We start from the raw sequence: 25,802 nt of genomic DNA on the forward strand, positions 1-25,802 counted from the left end.
TTAGGAGCTGAACAGCCGTCCCCCTGCAAGAGCCCAGCAGTTGCAAGCTGCCCGCGGACGCTGCCCCTCCTCTTCCTCGACGCGCTGAGAGAGACGCTGTCTTTTCTCCTGCAGAGAAATCCAGCTCCAGCGTTTCCAGCCCACTCTTGCGAATGACTGGGATATCGAGTTCCCTGAAGGAGATACCCGACCTCCAGCATTCTATTCCAGAGGTATGGTGTTGACTAAACCCTTAGAGAGAATTCTTGAAGCAAACCATGGCAAAACCAACTTAACTTAAAGCTACTTACTTACTCCCCTCCCAAGTATTAGGCTTAGGTCAGGTACACTGGGGTAGGCGTAGTTAGAAGCACCAGTTGAGTATTTTAGCCTAATGTATATATGAATGTATATATGTTTTATTCATTTTAAACCATTGTATGGCTAAGAAACCATATCAATGCTTTTACAGTATTATTTCGCAATACTCATCTTACTGTACGTACTTTTTATAATAACAAGTCTTGCAATTGGGGCAATTCATTCTCTTGTATGAGAAGAAAGACTGTTCAATAAATGTTACCCTTTATTGAAAACGCCCGTCGCTCTATTCTCTGCATATTATGAAAGTAATCTGCACAACAACTGACTGAGTAAAATAATGGTCTATTGTTTCACAAGACCCTAGAGATTGACTCTTATCTGAGGAGCAAAGTTGTCATTTTGCACGGTTGTTGGAAAACTGAATCCCTTCTTGTCTGTACCAGGGAAGCTGATCACTTCCTATTCAGTCAAGAAAAATTCCAGTGACCTCTGAGCTAGTTGGTAACAAACCCAATTAAGTTTAGCATAGTCAGTAGAGGCCTGGAAGATCCGCACTTCTACGTCGATACTACTGTTTATGTTATTCCAATGCGCAGGGCCTATTGGGAAAATAGGAACTACACTACATGGCGCCCAACGTTTGGTAAGGCGATAAACTAACGCAAGACGTTAGAGTAACTCAGTCGTGCATATTTCACACAGACCCCTTTCTCCCGTAAATACTCCAATAGACGTCTGGAGTGGGTGAAAGGTTAAAATCCGCCCGACCTTAGTAGGAAGAGATTCCTATGTAAAGCTCTGGTTTATTCAACATTGAAGGATACAGTGTTCCAAAATATTGTGCACCTAATCTTTGTCTCCTTGGAGACCTGCTCTGCAAACCTGCATTTATAAAATGTCAGTAGAAAACAACGGAGCTGATGCCGCAGTAAATACGACTCAGCAGGGTCCCGACGGGACTACTGAACCGGGTGCGATAATCATCCCGGCACATTTAAGAAAATCTATAACGTCAAAACTTACAGAAAATGTACTGACCACACAAGGTGGCACAGTCGTTTTCGTGATAGAGGCACACGAATATCGGCAGACAGAGGTATTCTATTCATGGATAAAATTTCCAGCGGCAAACGCTGCAACACATGAGTTCCACTACTATACAGTAGAGGATCCACCGGGAGAGTACGCTCTTTCGAGGAGATTGAAATCCCATTAAAATTCCAAGAGCACCTGCTCTGGTTTAATGGCGCCCTAAAACACAATGATCATATTACCAGGCTCGGTCCACTAGGTAGACCAGGAGCAACGTGGCCGGTTCTAGCCAGCTACACACCACATCCGGACATTGATAAAATGTCTAGAGAAGAACTTTTAGCACAGCTAAAAACATTGATTAAAATACATAGGCAATTAGTCCAATATGTAATGCGGACTGCTACAGTCCAAACAGCTGTTAGTGTACCACAGCTGCCCCCTCATCAGGGGAACACCAATAAAATTACACCGCAGAACATACAGTCATGTCTTGGTAAAAGACCCGTAAAACGGGAACAAATTCCTTTCTGGTTAGCGCAGAAAATCACTCAAATAGAGGCAGTATTTCCGAATACTACCCCTATTGAGAAACACAGGATTCTGACCATCTGCCTTCCTATGGGGGTCGCACCACACATAGAGGACTGTGACACTTGGGGTACAGTCTTTGCTTCAATCTACACAAAAACACATGGTGTTCCGTCCATGGCGGTAATACCAGATGTGCTAAAACAGATTCAGAATGAATACTGTCCAGAACCTGCTTTAACTCTTGGTATGAAATTACTGAAAGACTTCAAGCAGGTCTCGGCTATATTATTAGCCAACATTAAGGGAGAAGCAGCATCTGTGGCGATCCGCCAGAAGTTGAGGGAGACAGATATAACAGATCAACCAATTGAGCTTGCCAGAATCATAGAAAAATGCTATGAAGAACTAGGTAGAGACAGCTTGGGTGGGAAACCAGTAAAGCCCCAACTGCTCGAAAATCCTGAAAAATTATTTATTAAAAATAATTCAAACACTCCTAAAAAGAGCTGGGATGGAAATAAACAATCCACTCCCAAGGAAAAAGTTTTCCAGTCCAGAGGAAGGTCTCCTCGATGGAGGGAAAGAACTCCGACTCGAGAACACCAGTCTCCCCAGAGGGAGCCCTCTGAGAAAAGATATAACCTTAGAAATAGGGATAATTTGAAGAAGCATGATAGATATCAAAGTATTGATACACGTCCCTCTCGATCTTTTACGCAGAAATCGGAAAGAAGAGGACGGTCAGACCCAGGAGAGCACACCAAGTCCAAAGACAAGGAACCTGTTCAGAGTAAAAAATCTCAATTTCCAAAAAAGAAGGTAGCCAGTATTAGAGTAATCAACCATGCCGAGAATACTGAGGACACAGTTGAAAAACGGGGAGTGGGCACAGACAATGTTAGACAGTGCAGCAGAAATCACTATAGCCCGCAAGATCCTGATGAGTCATCTGGAGACAGTGGACACGAATGAATACATTCAGGTTGAAACTGCCGACACCAGACTTAGCAAACCCCATAAGATATACGAAATAACATTGCGTATAGAGGGTGATAAGACTAGGAAAATAAGGGGTCTATTTTGGGATAAACTCTCAAAAGGCTATGATATTCTGTTAGCTGAAAAAAAATTGGCCCCCAGAGTTTGTCAGGGAGTGCCCTTGTGGCGAAGAAATGATTATGCCTGACTTCTCGAATCACATTCCGATTCACAAAAAATATACTTATGCAAGGAAATGGGCAGTAGCCCAGGCACCGGCATTATATAAAAATCATATAGGATGGGATGAGGACTCTCCTCCTCACAAAATCCAATTAAAAAATGAACCAACTGCACAAAGGAAGTATCCCATTAAGCAAGAAGCTAAAAACAAGTCAGGGAGATTTTAGATCAACTTGAATACCAGGGGGTGATTGAAACATGCACCTCCCAAATGAAAAATCCTTTGTTTCCTGTCTCCAAGCCAGACAATTCATATCATCTCGTTTTGGATTACAGACACCTTAATGCTTGTTGCAAAACGTTTGCAGTACAAAATTCGCATAGTGCTGCACTAATGAACAACATAGTTAGGAAAAAATATAAAACGACATTAGACATATCTAATGGTTTTCTCTTGTCAAAACATTGCACCAGAAAGTAGGTACTTGACCGCTTTCTCCGTAATGGGGTCTCAGAAAAATTTCTGTAGGCTCCCACGGGGGTTCAAGAACAGCCCAGGACTATTCTCAGCTAGAGTAACACAGTTACTACAAATATATGATGATGAGGCATTATCTTACGTAGATGATATCTATCTCACAGACGACGACTTGGATACTCACTTGAAAAGAGTGAATACCATTATACTTGGGTTCGCAGCAGAGGGTTACAAATTCAACTTTAAAAAGTCTCGAATTGCCCATCTGACAGTATTATTTTAAGGATACGAATTATCAAGTGAAGGGAAAAGCCTAGCAGACAACTTCTTAGAGAAGTGCGCTGTACTCCAAGCTCCTAAAACGCTGAAGAATTCACAATCGATTCTAGGCTTCCTGAATTTCAGTAGAACTTACATTATAAATTACGCAGAGAGGGTTAAACCTCTCTACGAACTAATTAAACCTGATTTTAAACAAATCAATTGGACTCAAAAACACACAGAAATTTTGAGATCACTGCAAACAGACATGTTAGCAAAAACAAAATTAGATACAGGTGACAAAACACGCAATCTTGTAATCCGAGTCATCCCAGGAAGATGCGGATTCACGTACGTGACCTCTAATGAGGGAGAAAAGGTACCAATTTCAATTAAATCTCACTTGTACACACAAGCAGAAAAAACATTCAGTCACACAGAAAATACTGTGAAAGCAGTGCAAATTGCATTAGCAAATGAACGAGAATTAGCACATGGTAAAAGGATTAATATCCTCACAGCGGAATCCGCCTTCGAGGCGCTATTCAGCCCAGTAAACCTGCCTACAGTGTCACTGGATCCGAAATGGATACAGTGTGTAGATTCTCTTGGAGCGGAAGATGTGAAATACTATTTCGCCCCACAATTCGAAGAACTGAATGATTTAGAATATGAAGAAGAATATCCTCTGCAAATCGAACTTCTGCCTCTCCCACAGTACGCCTGTATAATCTATACAGATAGATTTGTACAGCATTTCAACATAGAGAGCAAATCCTACGATGCAGCCTGTGCGATTGTTAAAGGTCGTTGGCTGTGTGGTAAATTCAGCCCGAAAATAACAAAAACTGAATCAGTTAGAAACTGTTCGGCTCAGAGAGCTGAAATCAGATCTTTAAAGATGGCGCTTGAAAATGCAGAACCTGAATTCCCGACACTAATCGTGTGCGATTCTCATTTTTGCGTCAACTCTTACAATAATAGGTTGCAGAGCTGGATTGAAAACGATTACAAAGATGACACAGGTGCCACAATAAAGCATAAATTGCTCTGGAAACAGGTAGCTCCTTTTCAGAAAGAACTACAAAAGACTCACGTGATACACGCACAGAGTCTTCAACGTGATGGCGTTCACGTTGCAGGGAATTCATTGGCTAATACAGCCACAGCGGAAGCAACTAAACCGGCTTCCATAGCCACAAAAAAGCGTGCAGAAAAATACATAGACAGAGAAACCATGCTGGCAGTCAAAATATCCGTAAAAGGCGACTGTGCAGCACTACCCGTGAACTATCCACTCAATTATGCATACGTAATCGATGCAAACTCTGTTCCTCTTGCTCGAATCCCTGGAGTGGGGGATAGGGTAATTCCAAACAGGGACCGGAGAGGTTTCCTATTACAGGAGGCACGTATGGGGTTGGGTCTAAGACACCAAACAATAAGAGACTCTCTGATTGAATTGCAATCAGAGTACTGGTGGCCGGAAATGAGTGACGGCATTCATGAGTGTGCATAAAACTGTGAAGACTGCAACAGAGATCGTAGTGAAGAACGGCCAGTGTAGTGTCAGAAGCCCTAATAGAAAGCATTAGGCAATCTATCCGCGCTATCAAAAAAGAGAAACGCATCCCATTGTACATCATTAAGGCTAAACACACTTAAAAAATGTGGCCCCAGCACTCGGCTGACGCCAGAACGGTTATAAAAGATCTGTGAGTCTTTATCGGCACAAACACAATTGCCATGTTCCATTCTGGCCAGGGTACTGCTTTTAGCTCTCGAGCTTATAAGAAGGCCATTTCCAGCATGGGAGTTGGGTTGCGGTATTCTTGTCCGTCACACCCCGAAGGGAACAGTGTGGTAGAAAGAAAAAAACGGGACATAAAGCAATCTATAACAGCGAAGGTATTAGGTTCGGGTGTTGGGTGGGTCAAACATTTAATAAGTGTCCAAATCAGTCTTAATAATTTGCCAAGAAATTCTCTAAAAGGTTTCAGCCCATACGAACTATTGTTTGGAACTAGAATGTCCATTCAGGACTTAGATAGTCAGGTATCAGTGGTACAAGATAAGAGAACAGACTTTGACATCAACAATCGTTTGGCTGTTTTACAGGACTTGAATGAAACAAGAAAATCCTTAAGCAACATAAAGTTAAAGCAACAGCCAGCTACCACTGACAAGGCACCACCAGCAACAGCCCCAGCCAGGCCTGTCTGGATTCCAAAGATTGGGGATCTAGTCAGAGAAAAAATAGCGGTGAAGAAGGAATTTGGGCCTTCTTACAGAAAAGCAGTACCTGTCTTGGCATTCACCGGAACAAGATCAGTAGTACTACTGCCCCTTGCTGGTAAAAAGGAGAACAGAGTTGTATCAATTGACCTGGTAAAACCACAAGCATGTGGTCTATAATCAACAGTAGGCCCAGTGGACTCCCGAGAAACAACAGAATACCCAAACTTACAACAATCCAAGAGGTTCAAACTGAAAGACTAATCAGATTTGATCAGCCTGCAGTGCACAGAGAGGGACTATGCAATAATACCATGGAACTCGTGCCTCTTGAGACAGAGATTGAGACAGTTCGTCAAGAAACACCAGTCTACAATGATGTGGCATCTGAATTTGCTACCGAAAGACAAATTGAAAGAACAATTCCAACAATTGACAGAACTGCCTCTGGTTATTTCATCAACTTAGACAACTTTTCCGAGGATCAAAGCAACCCCGAAGTGATGCCAGAAACAAAGACTTTTATAGAAAAAGCAACAGAACTCTTTCAACAAATCAAAGAAGTATATCTGGATGCACCGTTGATTGAGCATTGGATTATTTCAGGGGTATTCATACTCCTACTATGCCTAATTTTAGTTTTAATTTTAGGAAAGTTTATTACAGTACAATGGACACAGCAAGTCAGAACATCAACTTAGTCCTCAAACCACACAGATCATCCCACGTGAAGAAAAGAGACCTGTCAACAGTAAACGTCACAGCCATTCCAATACCCGGTGGGGTAGTATGGGAGAAAACTGACAATGAGATCTATGGTCCGGTCGAGATCCTGAAGTATCCTCATCAACTCAAGGTTTCCTTAAGTGACTTTGTAAAACCTAGTACATTCTCTGATGATTGGGACTTTGACAGTATTAATAACATGATGTCTGATTTAGTAATGTCAGCTAGATTTACAGAACATGATTATTTACAAGGTTCGTCTAGTTATGAACAGATGTTCTGTTTTACACATTATGGCGATCATTATTTGCATAAATCTGCACAGCCTAGAAATGTTTTTAAGTATAATCAATGGGAACATTGTTCTACACCACCTAAAAGCAGTTCTAAAACATTCTTTGAGAAATTCAAGTACTTTTCAGGGTTTAACACCAGTGATGCAGAAACGTTTTATTACAAACTGTTAGATAAAGCAGGATTGAAAACAATGCTGAAAAACAATAAATTAATATATTCAGAAGCATTTTATGAAAAAATGATGACATTTGGTTTTGATTATTGGAAAAATAACATTGAAACAAAAACTATTTGGGGTACAAAAGATTGGCAGGTACAAGGCCTAGAAGCATTGTTCAGAACTTGCATGATCCCAGAACAAATGTTGTTTTTAAATGACACAATTCATCAAACATCCTGTCTTGGCCTAGCTAAGATTAAAGACCTTAACAAACCGTCTATTCCGAAACCAATACCTGAAAATGCAACAACAGATATATAGATAGACGTATCTAAAATTTTACATTTAAACAGAACACATCCTGATTGGAAAAAGTGGTTAATCTGGCCTACTGACACAAACAACTGTCAAGATAGATTCCTGAATAAAACACAGGGGTTAAAAATGACCAGACAAGACCCTAGATACTCCCAGAGACAACATCCAGGGATAGTAACAACATACAGTGTAGGAAAACTCTGCCTTGAATGGCTAGGATCATCCACACTGGCTGAAATTAAGCAACACTTGTCTTTACTTAAAGAGGGTGCTGATTTGCGCAATTTTATTATGGGACCACGCAAACAGCGTCAAAAGCGTTTCATAGCGACCAGTATCTATGCTGCATACAACGAGGCTTGGAAAGTCACACAAATTGAAACAGCTGAAAAAATACGAGAAATTGATCGTATTAATTTGGAAAAATCACTTTCTGTAATGGACAATGGGTTAATGACTCTGTCCTCCAGAATATATTCGTTGGACAATATTGTATCATCTGCCTTCGACATAATAGACAGAGACTTGCTAATGTTACAGCATGGCCAGTCACAATTACGTTCTATTGTACAGTTAGGCTGGACGCTGCAAAATCTTCGTTCAGGCTATGTGCCTTGGCGTTTAATCAACACAACTTCATTATTTTCCATTTTTAACCTTACTGATAAACAAATCAGCTTGGCACAGAAAGGAGCAGACTATACAATCCTGAGCATCGAAAAACTTGAGAGATTACCATTGACAATGTCAGAAACTCCTGTCATTGAATGGATAATACACGGAATTATCACAATTCCGATAACAACTTTCCAATTTAAAAAGTGCCTTGAATACATACCTACTGGCCAGTATGAACGATTGGGTAAAGGATATGTTAAGTCAACATGGAAATTACCATACACACATTCATGCTACAGTGACAGCGACAAAAATGTATTTCTTAGTGGTGAAAACTGTAAACGTTCACTAAGCGGTATACTTTTGTGCCAGGGTATTAATTTACACGGAGCCTGTGAAGGTAATTCTAACAACCTTTCATGCCACCAGCTTGTCACACCTGCAACGCAGATAGAGCCTTTCTTTATGCAACTCGCGAATGGGAGTTGCATTGTAAGAACGGATCACAGATGTTGTGGCCTTTTGCCAGGAAAAGCGTATCTCGTAAGTGTAACTTCCATGGTCAAATGCTGTATGCAAGCATTGTTTCCGAGCGGCCCTGGAGACATAGAGACTCCCATCTGGCCTCGTCTGCATTTCTCTTCTATACGAATTGATACTTTAAGCAAAATGAAGTCTGTGCTTTTACAGACAACAGTGCCCATCACGTCATCAAAAGAGACGTATGATCTCCTAGTTGCAAGGACAGCTACGGAGGTTCATGACCTTTTATCAACAAATTGCCCCGTGCATTTCGTAGAAATGCTGAGCCAACTCCTTAACATGTCTAGTGCCAAAGGCATCCCAGGCATATTTAAGACGATTTTTACGGGACTGCTCACACCATTTAAAGCAATTCTGGGAATCATTCCCAATTTTGTCAATTCAGTCTTTGGCGGCATACCCCTATTTTTGGGACTTGTAGCAGGGATATTATTTTTGACCCTCCTGCTCCGATATGGCAAGCCAAAGCTCAGACATGACTCCTACGAGGATGGAAGAGACAATCCTAGCAGTGCGCTACCGGGACAGAATAACTAGAGTCCTTGGATTGGCCAGGCTGAGAGATCTAAACATGACCTGGTTCCTTTCATTCAGACCTATATGGCAAAACTGCATCTTACCTGTACTACGATGTATGCTATGCGGAGATGAGTGCGTGTTGGACACCTGTCTTGCACTTCCATCAGCAGTACCAATGGATATCGATACTTTGCTCAGTCCGATAAAGGCTCATGCATTGTGTTGTCCCCAGCGGCTACCAATCCTGATGACGGCATTCGTTGAGACTCCTGTACTACGACTAGGTGGTAACAGTGGAGCGAGTGACAAAAGCAACATCACCCAGGTACGACCTTCTGTGAACATTGTTGATCCTGCCTTTGATGACAGCAATCATTCTCACACCTGCCAAGTTACAGCACTATTGAATTTGGTCGAACTGTCACCTGATTTTGTACACCAATACTTTGAGAGCCTGTCTGATATGATGTTCTCACACGAACAGAAACAATAACTTTAGAGAAGCATTCCGACACACAGCGTTCCCATGAACTCTGAATTCGATCTTCAGTTTTGAACAACAAAAACTGCTAAAAGCGTTGGAACTCTATTTTCCCCGTTCAGCAAGAATTCTTTTGAATTAAACACTTTTTAATATTCACTTTTTTTTTGGCACAAAAATTCTTTGCTTAAAGTAGAACTATTCATAGAGAACAGAAGTTTTTACTTCTATTTTTTAGATAACTCTAGAGACATGATAACTTTACACCAGCCTCTAGCACACTTTACTGCAATGCATTTATATGTGATGAAATTATCTCGCCCTTCTTTTCTGTTTTCAAAGATATTTCATGTGTAATTCTTTTTGCAAAATCGTTCATTGATTGCATATGCTATAATTTTGAATGATTTCTATGCTTCAAAAACGTACAGTACCTATATTTTAACGTATTACAAATACGCCTATTTCAAATGCATATATGTATTTTGGGGTGGGCAATGTTACACATGCATCTTATTGCTCTAGTTTTAGTAATTTGATGGACATGAATTTGTGGAGTGGGTGTTGCGTTCTAATCCAGGACCCTGATCGATACTGTGACCTTATGCCCCTATACGGCTATTATCCCCTTATTCCCCTATATTGGCATAACCGATCAAATGCAATATTCAGAAACTCGTCTCTGGCCTCACACAAACAGAGCCACATTTCAGAATCGCTTCCTCTGCCACTTCCTTTGCAGCTAATTAGTACAATGACATAGCAGAAGTTACTATCTAAGATTCCTAGATTAACACTCCGAGTTCTTCAACAAGATAAAAACTCAGCAACCTGGGAAAGCCCGCTTGCTATGTTTTGATTAGTAATAGAACTATAATGAGCACTGATAGACGATCACTTCCTAGTGACATCTTTATTGACGTCTTATGTCCAAAAACTTACGTCAAACAAGGCACCTTTCAGGTATAAATATTACCAACGTTGCCTTAAGCAAACGCTGTCTCGCTGATACTGAAGCTGCTGTTATGCTGAAGCTATCGCTGTCAAGCTAATGCTGACACTATCGCTACTGCTATCGCTGCTAACGAGCGAACTATGGTGTGGGGAACTTAGGAGCTGAACAGCCGTCCCCCTGCAAGAGCCCAGCAGATGCAAGCTGCCCCTCCTCTTCCTCGACGCGCTGAGAGAGACGCTGTCTTTTCTCCTGCAGAGAAATCCAGCTCCAGCGTTTCCAGTCCACTCTTGATAATGACTGGGATATCGAGTTCCCTGAAGGAGATACCAGACCTCCAGCATTCTATTCCAGAGGTATGGTGTTGACTAAACCCTTAGAGAGAATTCTTGAAGCAAACCTTGGCAAAATCAACTTAACTTAAAGCTACTTACTTACTCCCCTCCCAAGTATTAGGCTTATGTCAGGTACACTGGTGTAGGCGTAGTTAGAAGCACCAGTTGAGTATTTTAGTCTAATGTATATATAAATGTATATATGTTTTATTCATTTTAAACCATTGTATGGCTAAGAAACCATATCAATGCTTTTACAGTATTATTTCGCAATACTCATCTTACTGTACGTACTTTTTATAATAACAAGTCTTGCAATTGTGGCAATTCATTTCTCTTGTATGAGAAGAAAGACTGTTCAATAAATGTTACCCTTTATTGAAAACGCCTGTCTCTCTATTCTCTGCATATTGTGAAAGTAATCTGCACAACAACTGACTGAGTAAAATAATTGTCTATTGTTTCACACGACCCTAGAGATTGACTCTTATCTGAGGAGCAAAGTTGTCATGTTGCACAGTTGTTGGAAAACTGAATCCCTTCTTGTCTGTACCAGGGAATCTGATCACTTCCTATTCAGTCAAGAAAGTTTCCAGTGACCTCTGAGCTAGTTGGTAACAAACCCAATTAAGTTTAGCATAGTCAGTAGAGGCCTGGAAGATCCGCACTTCTACGTCGATACTACTGTTTATGTTATTCCAATGTGCAGGGCCTATTGGGAAAATAGGAACTACACTACACCAGCTTCCCTGGAACTCTGTCGACTTGGGGCTGACCTGTGGACACTTTGGTGCTGATTTACAGGAGCGGGACTGGGAGGACCAGCAGTCTCTGCGGCTCTCCATCTGCCGCACCTGGAACCTCTTCCCGCCCCCGCCTTCCTGCACTTCAAATCGACTTGCGGCCCCCGCTGCGCGGGAGCCACTCACAGTCGGGACTTTGTGTTTTTTGTTACTGCCATCAACATTTGGACTTCCCCCAGCTTCCCTGGAACTCTGCCGACTTGGAGCTGACCTGTGGACACTTTGGGGTTGACCTACGGGAGCGGGACTGCGAGGACCAGCAGTCTCTGCGGCTCTCCATCTGCCGCACCTGGAACTTCTTCCCGCCCCACCTTCCTCTATTTAGCCACACCCTTGCCCGCGTATCGCGGGACGCACGCGGGCGAGCGCCGTGCGAAGCCCGGGCCAAGGGTGGGCCCATTATAGCCCGTTCGAGACCGTGAGAGTCCGGACCGGGCCCGCTCTATAAATTCTTCTACTTTAAATAAGCGTGTGCATTGTTAAGTAAGTTATTGTGTCCCCATTTACTTTGTCAGGCCACTTGATACTATGTCTACACGTGAAAGTAGAAGTAAAACTGCTAATGCTGGGGCAACGCTGATGGGTACCTTGGACAACTTTATAATAAGAACAAATTCATTAATTGACCAAGACATAGTTCTCATGGAACAACGCGTATCTCAAGACCTAGCTATGGCAAAGAGATCCTCCATGGGAAATTTTGCGACAGCCCGTACTCCAGATCATACCCTAAAAACTAACACTACTAAAACACAAGTGCTTATACACTGTCCTCCTTCCACGCCTGATGATTTAACAGATAATTCTTTGTTAAATTGCTCGCAACAGTCCGAGGCACCAGAAGTTGTTATAATACCATCAAACATCGAACAACCGGAGATGTCTTACACCAGAAAATTAAGGGGGAAACGCACAGGGGCAGTTCCTAAGAAAAAGCGGGTTAATACTAAAAGCACAGGAGATATGTATTCAAAGGTAGCCAGGGGGAGGGGCGGGAGTGATATTTCTACTAAATTGAGGGGGGTGGATGATGTTAATAATTCTCTTGGATTTGAATCAAGACCCGTTTAGCAGTTCCACTGAAAATGCTGTGGGTAGGACTGAGGTGGGAGAAGACCATTTACTTTTAAAATTGGGGGCTTTGTTAAAATCTTCCTTGGAACCTTTAGAACGTAGACTATTGAACATTGAGAAACAGCTGTCCCTTCTTGAAAAGACTACTATGAATTTAATGGTTCCTATGCAAGTAAAACAGCCAAAAGTGGGGGCTGTAAAGTCAAATTAACCTCTGAATCTAGAAATAGTGCCCTCACCACCACCCCCAGTGCAAAAAGAAGTCGTTAATACTACCACTACATTAAAAACGACAATAGCTCCTGTGGAACTTTCTAAAACTAACATGCAAGTCCCAGGAGACCCTATGTCCCTTAAAAACCATGCTAGAGAGCAACAGGGGATCACACTAGATGGGAAACATTCAGGAGGTTTCTGCCTTAACTTGCCACCAGAATCTAGTCCGTACCTAGTGGTATTAACAGGAGTGCCAGAAATAGATAATTCTATTCATGAAACGCACATGGCCCTAAAATATAAGGTCTTACACTGGCTTAATATAAATCTTCCACTACCCCCACATGTAAAAGGTGAGATACTGATGGTGCAGAGAGTTGCGTGGGTGGGATATAGCCTGAAAACTATCCCCGGGGATTGTGTGGCGGTCAATTTTAGGGACCCCCGCACGGTAGACTACATTTGCTCCTGGGGTAATCAAAATATAAGATCATCAATAGAACCCCGGCCGCTTTCCTTTTTTTACCCACCAACAACCCCACCTGATCAATGGGATGAGTGGACCAGGGTTACGAACCATGCCCATGGCAGAAGGGAAAATAGAGAGTACAGGACAATGTTAGAATGGGGAGGGTTACGGACACAAAATATGTTCAGCAGCTTAGATCCGGTTGACTGATTGTACTCAAAGGAGGAACAATAATTAATTCTGGTTCTGAGGCTGGAAAATTGGACTCCACTAATGAAAACACGATAAGTGGGCATAGCGATTTGAGGGTTATTCCACATATGGGTCATTGCATTTCACACAGTAGTGTGTCAGAAGCAGCCATTGGTGAACTGCCTGACATTGTTATGTGTCCGGTGGTTGATTTTGCAAATAAGTCCTCGCCCCAGTTAGGGGTAGAGGAAGTACAAGGATCGACAACCAATCAAATAGTATTACAAGCTATGTCAGGCAGTGAGGAAATTTGCCCACCAATTATCAAGATGGATAAAGTTATTGCCAAGCCTACAGCAAAGGGGAATTTTTCAACCCTCCTATCATGGCCTATCAGGCAAAATAGCTGACGCAATATTTATGTCCTTTATAAATGAATTTTCAATAATCTGTCTTCAAGAGTGTTGGGAGAAGGAAGCCAATCATATGAATGGTTTCCGAACCTTCCACACACCCGCTAAGCACACCTTGAGGGGCAGAGACACTGGAGGTCTCTGCATTTATATATCTAATACAATAGACATCATTGTAAAGAAGCAGAATCTGGTTTCAACTTACTACCAGACCTTGACAATCAATGCGGAGGGACTTTAAATTTCACTTTAATTAACTTTTACAATAATATCCCAAAGTCGGAACTAACAAAAGTTATGGATGAAATCACAATATGCATGAAAAATGCCTCTGATGATACTTCAATGGGGCATTGTATAGTGTGGGCAGGGGATTTTAATTGTTATTTGTGCCCAAATGGTACCACAGGCATTTGTGGATTAAAAAATCTGGAGGGTCATTTATGTAGTCACTTCTCACACACAGTCACTGGGAGATTTTTTAACACGTTATTGTTTTCATTTGACCTGGCGTTCGCCAATGAACTTTGTTCACCCCAAGTGGACTTTAAACCAACCTTTAATGGCAGGGGATGCAATACACTAATTGATTTTCTCTTGGTATCAAACAGCCATTCTTGTAATGTCTCTGACTTTGAAACAGGAGCTATTGGATTAAGCGATCACTTTCCAATTAGCCTGTCACTACATTTAATAACCAAAACAATAATAAGACAAAAGATGCCGTGGAAAATGTATACAGCCATAGGCTAGCTTTAGCTAAACTAAATGGCTATTCCAGCAAATGGAATAGAGTTGATCCCGTAGATTTTCTTCAGAGACTAATAAAAAGCCGCTATAAAGACTTTGTGGCCTGCCTAAAGGAAGAAAATATTCATGTTGCAGTTATTACCGCTTTTCATGATATCTCACAAGAAATAAGTAAGACCTTAACTGGAACCTCGAAAAAACACTCCAGCAAAAAAACTAATGGATGGTTTGATTCAAACTGTAGGAAGGCGCATAAAGCTCTGATAAATACATTAAAAAGAGAGCCGAAAAATCACCTTTATATAAGAAAGGCTAGGAAATCGTACCACACTGCCATAAAAGTAAGTAAAAATGGGTTGAAACAGGAAGCATGGCAAACCTTGCAACAAGCCTGCGTATCAAAAGATACGACAAGTTTTTGGAAGGCGGTGAATGCACCCTTTTTCGTAAATAGGAACACTGACACTGTGGAGATGGCAATTGATGAAGGTGTCTGGGTAACCTACTTTACTGATCTATATAAAAAAGATAGTCTAGCAGGGAGTGCCCAGCTACCAGGAAGCCTGTCGTTGGACAACAACTTAGAAAGTGCATTCCCTCTGGATATCACCTTTGCGCTGCCTGAGTTTGAACTGGCAATTACAGAAAGTGCTGCAGGAAAGGCCCCAGGGCCAGATGGGGTCCCTGTGGACATATATAAGACAAATGTGGACCTATGGGCTCCCCTTTTAACTAAGGTTTTAAATAGTTGTAACAAAGAAGGGTTTTTAAATTCTTTGCAGGAGGCAATTGTGGTCCCTATTTTTAAGAAGAGGGATCAAAACAATCCTAATGCTATCAGACCTATCTCACTGTTAGATTCCCTGATGAAAGTAGCAGGGCGGGGGATTTTAAAAAGACTTCAGATATGGGCAGATGACACGGGAGTATTATCAAAATTCCAATATGGTTTTAAAACAGGGGTGGGTACGGTAGAACAAGGGTTGAACCTGGCAGTAATGATTGGCAAATATATGATAGCAAAAAAAGGTAATCTTTTTTTAACCTTTGTCGACCTTAGTTCGGCCTTTGACTGCCTAAGCCTTGATATACTATGGGACACTCTGCTAGAAAAAGGCGTTGATTTTAACATCTTGGTTATTATAAAGGAATTATACCGGGGAGCGGGTGCCAAAGTACGTTTTGGCAAAAATGGTCAATGCACTTCTAAATTCCCAATAAGAAGGGGCGTTCTTCAAGGCTGTATCTTGGCACCCTTTTTATTTAATCTTTATATTAATATTGTGGCCATACACCTTATGCGTGAAAAACAGGACTTTGCTCAAATAGGAGGAAGTCCTGTCCCAATCCTACTTTATGCCGACGACACAGTGCTCATGGCAAGGACCCAGATAGGTCTACAGAATGTGCTTAGATCCTTTTCAGATTAAATGAGCAAGAGGGGTTTAAAAATTAACATAGAGAAAACCTTCAGTATGTGCTGTACACATAAAAGAAATGCTCACTGTAATGTGTTTCTTGGGAAATCGAAGATAGAATCAACTAAATCTTTCTCCTATTTGGGGATTATCTTTGATAGAAATGGAAGTTGGACGGAGGACGCAAATGCCAGAAAACTGGCTTTTTCGCGCATGATTGGGGCAGTACAAAAATTTGCGAATAGACTAGGAGGTAAACCAGTAAATGTTTTGATGGAAATCTATAAAAACAAATGTCTATCAACTGTTTTATATGGTGCGGGAATATGGGGGATTGCAGGTACTCTAGATATACAGTAATGTGAAAATGCTTTTCTCAGATATCTATTGGCGGCTCCTAAGACAATGTCAACTTATTTGTGTCATAAGGAGCTAGGCTTAAACTATATTACAGACCTTATCATATTGAGCCCCGTACTTTTGTGACATAAGATTTGGACATAGCCTGAGACGGAACTAAATAGAAACATTATAGAAGATTGTCTCAAGCTACAGGGGGCCCTAAACATTGATTGGTTTATTTATGTAAAGGGATTCCTTAAAGAGATCGGACTCCCTGAATTTTTCCACACACCATCTAAGTTAGGAAATATTTCAAGGAAAAAGCTAAAAGATATCTGTCTTATTTTGTTAGAAAATAAACGGTGGCAGCTAGAGAGCAAAAAAGTCCATGTGGTTGCACACTGCTCGTCCTACCAGCGTGTACCCCAAAGCATTGTGGTCCATGAAGTAAGCATCAGCAGGTGCGCCTCTGCCAGAGTCTTGAGCAAAAATCACTGTCGCGTTGGCCATCCCTGGACACGTGTTTCGAGGTTGTTACTCCTCATCAGCAGGGAATAGGCATGTATGTAGGGTCGCTGCGTAGGCTGCCGAAAAATGTTCTCAGAGAGCAAAAAAGCCTCCGTGATTGAAAGTGAAATTATTTTGCAGGGAAAGGGCAACCAGAAGTATCTGATGCATTTTCAAAGTTGTTATACTAGGATGATATTGACACGTTTCAGGGGGGGAACCTTTTTAGGATGATTACATTTCTCTAACTGAACACTTGGTCAAGCGACTTGACACCCTGCCTCTGTGATGACTCGTCAAAGCAGTCACTGATACATTGCACCTTGTTTTGTAAATTTTATACAATGTGCAAAATTAAGTATCTAAAACCGTTACTTAAAAAATGGGGTCTAAGGCAGTGTAGACCGGCATTATTGAAACTTAGGATGTTAGAAGACGAGATGACCATGTATTTAGTTGCCATGTTTTTAAAAAATATATTAAGATGCAGATTATCTATGAACTAAAGAAATATAGGATTGTTATATGAACTTTTTTAAACAACATTCTGGGAATGTACTATTGAGAAATGACAATTATTGCATTTTCCTTAGATGCTGTGCTTTTATGATTTTATATCATATAATCGAATAAAGCTATTTTCTGATTCTGATTCTTATTCCCTAGCTTGCAATCAATGTGGCCTCTCATCCCCCTGAGGAAAGATCAATTTGCCCATTGTTTGTTTAGAGTGTAAATTATCCTTCAGCTCCGAATGTTGATCTACTTTTTCCAAGCTAGTCAGCCCCAACTTAGGACATATGTTCAAAAAGCAATCCCTCTATTCTCTTTCCCAAGGTAAGTCTTTTTTCATAGTCCTAGTCCCCATTAGAAGAAGATCACATCACTTGGCTCTTTTTCAAGTGGCAATCTAAAATTGCGGACTCAGCTCACGTACATTTTTGCTTCTGCCCCTTCAGATTGGAAAAGTACTGGCAATCTGCTTTACCCTCAAAGAAATCACCATTGTGTACCAAGAGGGCCTAAAATAGTACAGAAGGATGCCAACATTTTTACTAAATTAAATCATGTCATATCGTAATTTAGAGAATTTCTTGTTCCATATGATAAAATTCCTTAATGATGGTGTTATGACCTGTTGTGCTATTATGTGTCATTTGCAATAAAAAGCTACAGTGATCGCATTGTAAAACATTTCCATGAATACATGATAACAACAGAATCTACGCATTTTTTTGCACTATATTTAGTGCAAAATTCATCCTGACTGCAAAAACTGTCAAAATAGCATGCAATTTTGCCAAAGTTTATCAGGTGCTGTGCCTTGCCCAGCAGGTTTGCACCAAAGGTGTGCAAGAAAATCCATATTACTTTGCTCACAGTATTTGCACTGTTAAGATAGGGTTTTCTTCAGCAGAACATTGGAGCCCTGTCAATCTGCACCTTTCCATCTGGAGAAATAATTTTGAGAAACAAAAAAATGAAGTTAGAAGGTACAAGCCTAGACAGGGCTGAGGCAGCGAATCCATCTCAGAAGTATAACAACCATGCGGCTACAAAATCCACCTTTGTCTCACTGGGAGCTTTAGGTCCTAAAAGCAATAGCTTCAGAAGAAAGTCAGAGATGACATTTCTGACTTGAGCAATTTTATCAAGCAGAATGACTTTGACTTCCACAGAATATACTATTGGCCTCATTTAAAGTCTGGTGGATGGACCATCATTCCTCTGTAATTGTGTGGAATATCCATCCGCCATGTCACATGCAACTGCCCACCTTAATTAGGATTGTGATAATGGACATGCCATCATCCACCATGACAAAGGGAGGATCGTCCACAGTCCTTCAGTCCTCCAATGGCAGTACCCCCATTCTCCATCAATGGACAAACTTCAATCAAGATGCCTACGGCAGACACAATTAGTGTTTTCCACTGTCACAGTGTGATGGTGAGACATTCCTGATGGATACCAGCATAGCATATTGCAGGTGCAGTTTACTACAATAGATCCATCTGTCAAACACACACATATTCAAATGAACTCATAGCCTCATTAAATGCAGCTCCCACTACAAAGGGGCTCCAGAAAATAAGCATATACCACTGAAAACACACCGAAGCAAGAATGCTTTTTTTATTTTTTAAATATCCACATGGTTGGCAGAAGTGATCTCAGACTCACAGAAAATTAGCCAACTGTGATGGTGGATGAGGCAGCTTGGTTTCAGCCCCAGTTGTTTGCAGCACAGGTTCAGATAACAACCATAGGCCAGAGAAGGGAAATGTGGGCTAGAATCAAGGATAAGTTGAATCCTGTATACTCTCTGCTGGACATCCTGACCTGCAGGGGCGAGTCTTTTCCCTCCCTTTCAGGGCACACCAACATGCCCTGGGGCAGGGTTGTGGATTGTCCAGGCCTCTCAACCTCATGTCCTAGGAGGAAAATGTGTTGTCCATACTCCACTCTAAAGGCCTCATGGAATTCAAGGTAGAGTGGACAGTAGTTGGCACATACAAAGTACAGGGTAATGTCCTACAACCCTAAAAACCAGAGATATTTCAATGCAAGAAATATTTGGTTCACTGTGGGGTAAAAGGAATGTGTCCAAAAGCAAGATCGTTTTTGAGATGCTTTTAGTCAAAGTTCAACCAAATAAGCATGCAAAGACAGAATGCAAAAAGAAGGTTTGTTCACATGAAAAGTAAAAAACGGATTTGTATTAATATAGTATGACGAATTGCGCAGTGCAAAGTGGTGAATGAAAAAGGTGCAATTTTCTTTTTTTAGGCTGAAAAGTACAAAAAGACTTATTAAACATGTAATAGTCTCCAATAAACAATTATATCATATAATTACAGAGCTCTAAACAAACAAATGAGTAATATATCAAAGCTTGTCTGAGGTGTATTAAAAATGTAGGGACATATGTATGAAACTTAGGTTTTTGCGATAGCGATAACGATTTTTGAGAGAAACGCTATTTGAGAATCGCAAAATGCTATGTATGTAGGACTTGCAAATAATTTTGTGAATCCTACTTTACCTTAATTGCTAATCGCAAATATCAATTCGCAATTAAGGAATACCTTCCTATTCATTCGTATGGGCCTAGAAGCCCATAGGAATGAATAGGAAGACATTCTCAATTTGCAATTCTCAATTAGGGAATCACAAATGGAGAATGCAATTTCAAGGGTGCCAGGGTGTCAAAAGGAAACCCTGTTGCACCCCTGAAATGTGCATGTGTGCACATGTGGCAACAGAATACTTTGAAATATGCAAAAAAGTGATTTCTTCAAAGAAATCGAAAATCACCTCCAACGTGAAGTTAGTGGTAATTTGCGATTCCTTAAGGCCAAATTGCACTTTTTCTGTGCTTCTTACATTGCATTTAAGGAATTACAATTTGCGATTCCTTAAAAGCAATCGCAAAATAAGGAATCAGAAGTTTTGCGATTCCTTATTTTGCGAGGCAGTTTTGCTTTCATACATTCCATTAAGTCTAATTGCGATCATAAATGCCGGAATTCTGCGAATTACAGCATTTGCGATCGCAATTTGGAATGATACATATGGCCCGTAATCACATATTTTGCAAGCTCGTAAATCTATGTGAATGACAGCAAAGCCAGCCATGCTTCTTATAAGAGCTTTGGGCGTGAGTATAAGACAATTCTGTTGTGATTTACTATTTACTAGTCATTACAGGCTCTTTTGCTGAAGCATGCCCCGAATAATTGGGAATCACAAACTAGCATGATGGCACATTTTTTGCATGATCTGAGTGGAGAGCACAGCACCTGGCACCATTAGTTGAATTATCATCGTATCCATCAGTGGGTTTCAGCTGTCTCTTTATTTTAACGATTTAATACACTTATGCACTTATGTATGAATTCTTTTCTGTTAATTCACTTGCTCTCCTTTCTATTTTTCTTGTAATTTCTTATTATTTCAAAAACGTTTTTGGTCCAACTATAGAACTATTCTTAGTTTCCCTTAGGTTTTTACTATTGGTGGAGGGTTCAATCGAATTTTTGAGTTGAACATGATATGAGCCATTCAATATTGCTATTCCAATACCATAGGTACCCCTACGATTTGATGATTTTTGTTTGAAACAAGAAGGTTCTGAAGAAGGTACTCTGAATAAGGTTCTTTACCATCGAAAAGCGTGTCGACCACGTTGTATGCGCTCAGGCCACAACAGGGTCAAGGAGACCGAGAAACATCTTTTTCGTCTGACTTGACTGTGTACTTGTATGTGGGTTGATTGTTAGTGTAAATAATGTGGTTGTATATGTATGCAAGCTAATTTTGAGTTTATTTTTGTATTGTCACTATGTAGATAGGGGTTCACTGTTGATTAATACATTTTATTGTACAAAATCAAAGTATGTTTTATGACGTGTCAAAAAAGAAAAAAAACAATTCACATAAACTAAACATATATTGTTAAAAATGATTGTTTTTAAAAATGTTGTGGCTTTTACATATTGATCAAATAAAAGAAATACACATTTATCTGAAATAAAGGAAAGTTGATAGGAAAAACAACGTTTTAGAAATGTTTTTTGTAATGGCACTTTTGGAGCAGTTATTACCCTGGTCTAAAGAAATAGAGGTCAAGTGGGAGGTACTTTGATAGTTTGATTATTGATCAGGCCTCGATTAAATCAAAAATCAAAGAAAATGTCAGTTGAGGTCAGACAAAGATCCAATATAGAGAACCAGTGAAAAGAACAATCCCACAAAACCTAAAATGTCGGAATAGAGTAGACATCGGTTAGCTGCATAAAAGTCATCTCAGCACCACACTTGCTACTAGCAGTTGATCGCAGGTAGATAGAAGCATAACCCAAGTATACTCCATTACTTGTAGTAAACTAAGATACAAATAGCGGGACACTAATAGAACTAGCTCCATGGGTAGAATTTAAAGGGGCTTCCAGAAGCAAGAACTAGCAATCTTCCTTGCCATGGGTCTAAGTCACAAGCAAGAGAGGTAGAGCATGGCAGGAATTGAGTTTATATTGTTTCTGCAAACAATTGTGTCACTTACAAGGAAAGATTGCATTTGCACTTCTGACACCAATAACCACCTTAACCTAGGGAAATCTGAATAACGGAAAAAATGGTTCCAGAATGGCACTGAGAGGAAGAATAGCAGCTATCAAAAGAGCAATGAAGGATTCAAGGAAACAAGGCCTGGTCAATATACACAACTTGGATTCAATTTTACAAAGCGAATTCCATAAGTAAGTGCTCAGTGCATTGTGCTCAAGTGAACAAAGTGTGAAAGGCCATAAGTCCATGCATAGTGTGCACAATACAAGGTGACAATGGAGCAATGTACATTCAACAGAGTATAGGGTTGTGCCCAAGGAATATCTCCCTAACAATCAGACACCACTGCAACTTGTTGATAAGGTTCTTATAGCCTAAAGTGTTGACTTTGTTTTGACCCGTGCTGACTGATGGGTCATTGTCGGACAGGACAGAAGTGGAGCAAGAGCGAAAATAGAAAGGTTCGATTCAAAAGCCGTACATATATGGTCCATAAGGAAAGTTCAATCTAATCAGGAACTTAAGACTTCATATCTGTCAGTGGCAAATAGCTGCTAAGGATGGCATCCAGAGATCTGACAGACACAGTCTTGATCTTTGTGTGGGTAGTTTTAAGGGGCCCAAGCCTAGCTCATTTTCATCTTCTATCATGTTCAGGACAAGTACATCTATAGTTAGCTGATGGAGAGTGGTGTAGATTGACTATCTGTATTCACTCCTTGTTAGCAGACACTGATTCATCTTGCAAGTAGCTTCTTGCTTTTCCTGAATTCATCAAGACGCATCAATAGGAACTGGAAGAGCATCCGGGCTTTAAAAATAACACTAAGAACCCTTGGTCTACAGTTTGGATTATGCATAAGGAATAGTGTAGCTGTCTTATCTGTGTACAGTCACTTAGGGCACCCTGTTCACACACTGCTTCACCTGCATTATACGCACTATGAAACAGATTTGTGTTATTATCCTACCTAATGGTTTATAAGGTAAATGTGAAAACAGCCAACTAACTCTCAGTGAAGAAGGTCAGTCTTTGGTATTCATTAGTAATTAAATGGGTATTGTTTCAGGATACTTATGATAGACACATAGCGGTCCCTGCATAAAAGATGCTGTGGGGCCAGAATTTCAAAAATAAATGGATGCCGGCCATGGTGGGCACATTGGGTTGGTCTATGTTATGAATTTACTTGCACTGGAAGCTATGACACTAGAAGACTGGAACTTGGAGCAATTCAATAGCCTTAAGTAATTACTTAAATAATAATAATGATAATACTATTAATAATTTCAACAACTACAATAAGAATAATACCAATAATAATAACAAAAATAATATTAATAATAATAATAACAACAAAACAACAACAAACACAACAGAAGCAACAGTAATAATAATATAGAGTATATTTAACTATTTTATTATAAACCAGACAACCCAAGTTGCGCCAAACTGCAAAATATGTAACATCCGAAGAAATGAAAACCCTTTTTGAGTTTAATGTGCTATACCAACAACAAGGAAAATATCTGTTATGGAACAGCAACCACAGTAATTAATATAATATAGAATTTAACGAAACACAGTCTCCCTTCCAATATTACAGAGGTGTAACATTATACAAGATCTAAGGAAAGCCAACACATATTTCACTGCCTCTACAGAAACTATATCAAAAGATGTAAGACCTCAAGTTCATGAGAAGCAACAGATCAATTAACAGCAATAGGTAACATCAAAGGCCAAATTAAAAGAACAACAACCAAAGCCAGACAAAACACAAGAGCCACAAAAAGATTCCAGGAGATGAAAATCCATGACCACCTAAAAGTGAACCCTTTTTAACCACATGTTCATCCTTTATGACAAATATGAACCCATAGCCCAGGAACTTAAAAAAAAATGATGCTATTTTTAACAAAGAAAACCTATCCCCCAAACACAACATCTAGGGGCCCGATGTAGGTAGGCCGTTACCGATCGGTAACGGGCGAAAATACCGATTTACGGCCCTTACCGATCAGTATCCAGCCATCGAGATGTAGGGCGAAGAAAATCGTCCAAATCGGTATATATACCGAATCGGAATAGTTACCGATTCGGAAATAATCCAAATCGGAAAAACCCCGAATCGTTAAAAGAACGAATCGGTAACATACCGATTCGATAAAAATACCGAATCGGTACATGTACCGAATCGGTAGTGACACCGAATCGGTAAAAATACCGAATCGATCCATGTATCGAATCGGTAGAGACACCGAATCGGAAATTATTCCAAATCGGATAATCTCCCGATCCGGTAGAGTTACCGAATCAGTAAATTACCGATTCGGACAGGGCAAAACTCTGATTGAGATGTAGGGAAGCAGAGAAATACAGATTTTGCCTCAAATTCGGTATTTCTAAATCGGTATTTACCATGGATTACAATCAGGTGGTAACCAACTGCAACCTATAAAAATAGACCCAAAATGCATTGCAACTTGCAGGATGGCGGCATTTTATGTCATTGCAAGGCGGCTACGGCTACAGCAGGAAGGAGAGAGGGAATGGCAAAGAGAGGCACAGGTCTACAGACAGAGGATCACCCTGTTCATGCTCACAGAGGCAGAGATCCTACAGAGGTACAGGCTGGACTCAGACACCATTCTGGAGCTCATCAGGGACCTCAAACCACTATTGGACCACCCCACCCCAAGGGCACACGCCATCCCAGCGCACGTGCAGGTGCTATGCAGCCTACACCTGCTTGCGTCTGACAGCTATCAAAGTGGAGTAGCTGCGGTAGGAGGGGTGACCCAGAGCAGCCTGTCAAGGTTATTCCACAAATTCCTTGGCGCCATGATACAGAGGATGGACCAATACATATCTTTCCCTGCAACCCATGCGGAACTGGTACTAACAAAAGCAGACTTTTACCAGATGGCACAATTTCCCCAAATCATCGGCTGTATAGATGGCACGCACATTCCGATTTGCCCCCCTGCTGACACAGAATACATATACCGCAATAGGAAGTCTACGCACACCATCAATGTGCAGGTGATCTGCAATGCGAAGTGCACCATCACAGACCTGGTAGCAAAATTCCCAGGGAGTACCCACGACTCCTACATTTTTCAACACAGCGGCATCTATGCACGGCTGACGGCTGGGTAATTTGGTGAAGGATACCTCCTAGGTGAGACACATCATCAGACCCCCATAACACAAAGTAGCTAAGTAAAATACATGTATGCATGTGAGTAATGTTACCCCTTTTCCTTCTAGGCGACAGTGCATATGCCCTCCGCTCATTCATACTCACCCCCTATCTCAACCCCTCTACACCAAGCCAAAGAAGGTATAACCGGGCCCACAAAAGCACAAGGAATGTAGTTGAATGGACCTTTGGCATCTGGAAAAGCAGATTCAGATGCTTGCACAAGAGTGGAGGTGCAAGGCAGTATACCCCCATCACCTGCTGCAAGATCATAGCTGTCTGTGCAATGTTGCACAACCTTGCGGTGAAGAAGGGCACTGAGGTGGAGTTGTCAGACTACGAGGACCATGACGACGACGTTGCTGTGCCACAAACACAACTTGCTGGGG

The sequence above is a fragment of the Lissotriton vulgaris genome, chromosome 8, assembly GCF_964263255.1.
Source record: "Lissotriton vulgaris chromosome 8, aLisVul1.2, whole genome shotgun sequence".
Classification (NCBI taxonomy): Eukaryota; Metazoa; Chordata; class Amphibia; order Caudata; family Salamandridae; genus Lissotriton; species Lissotriton vulgaris.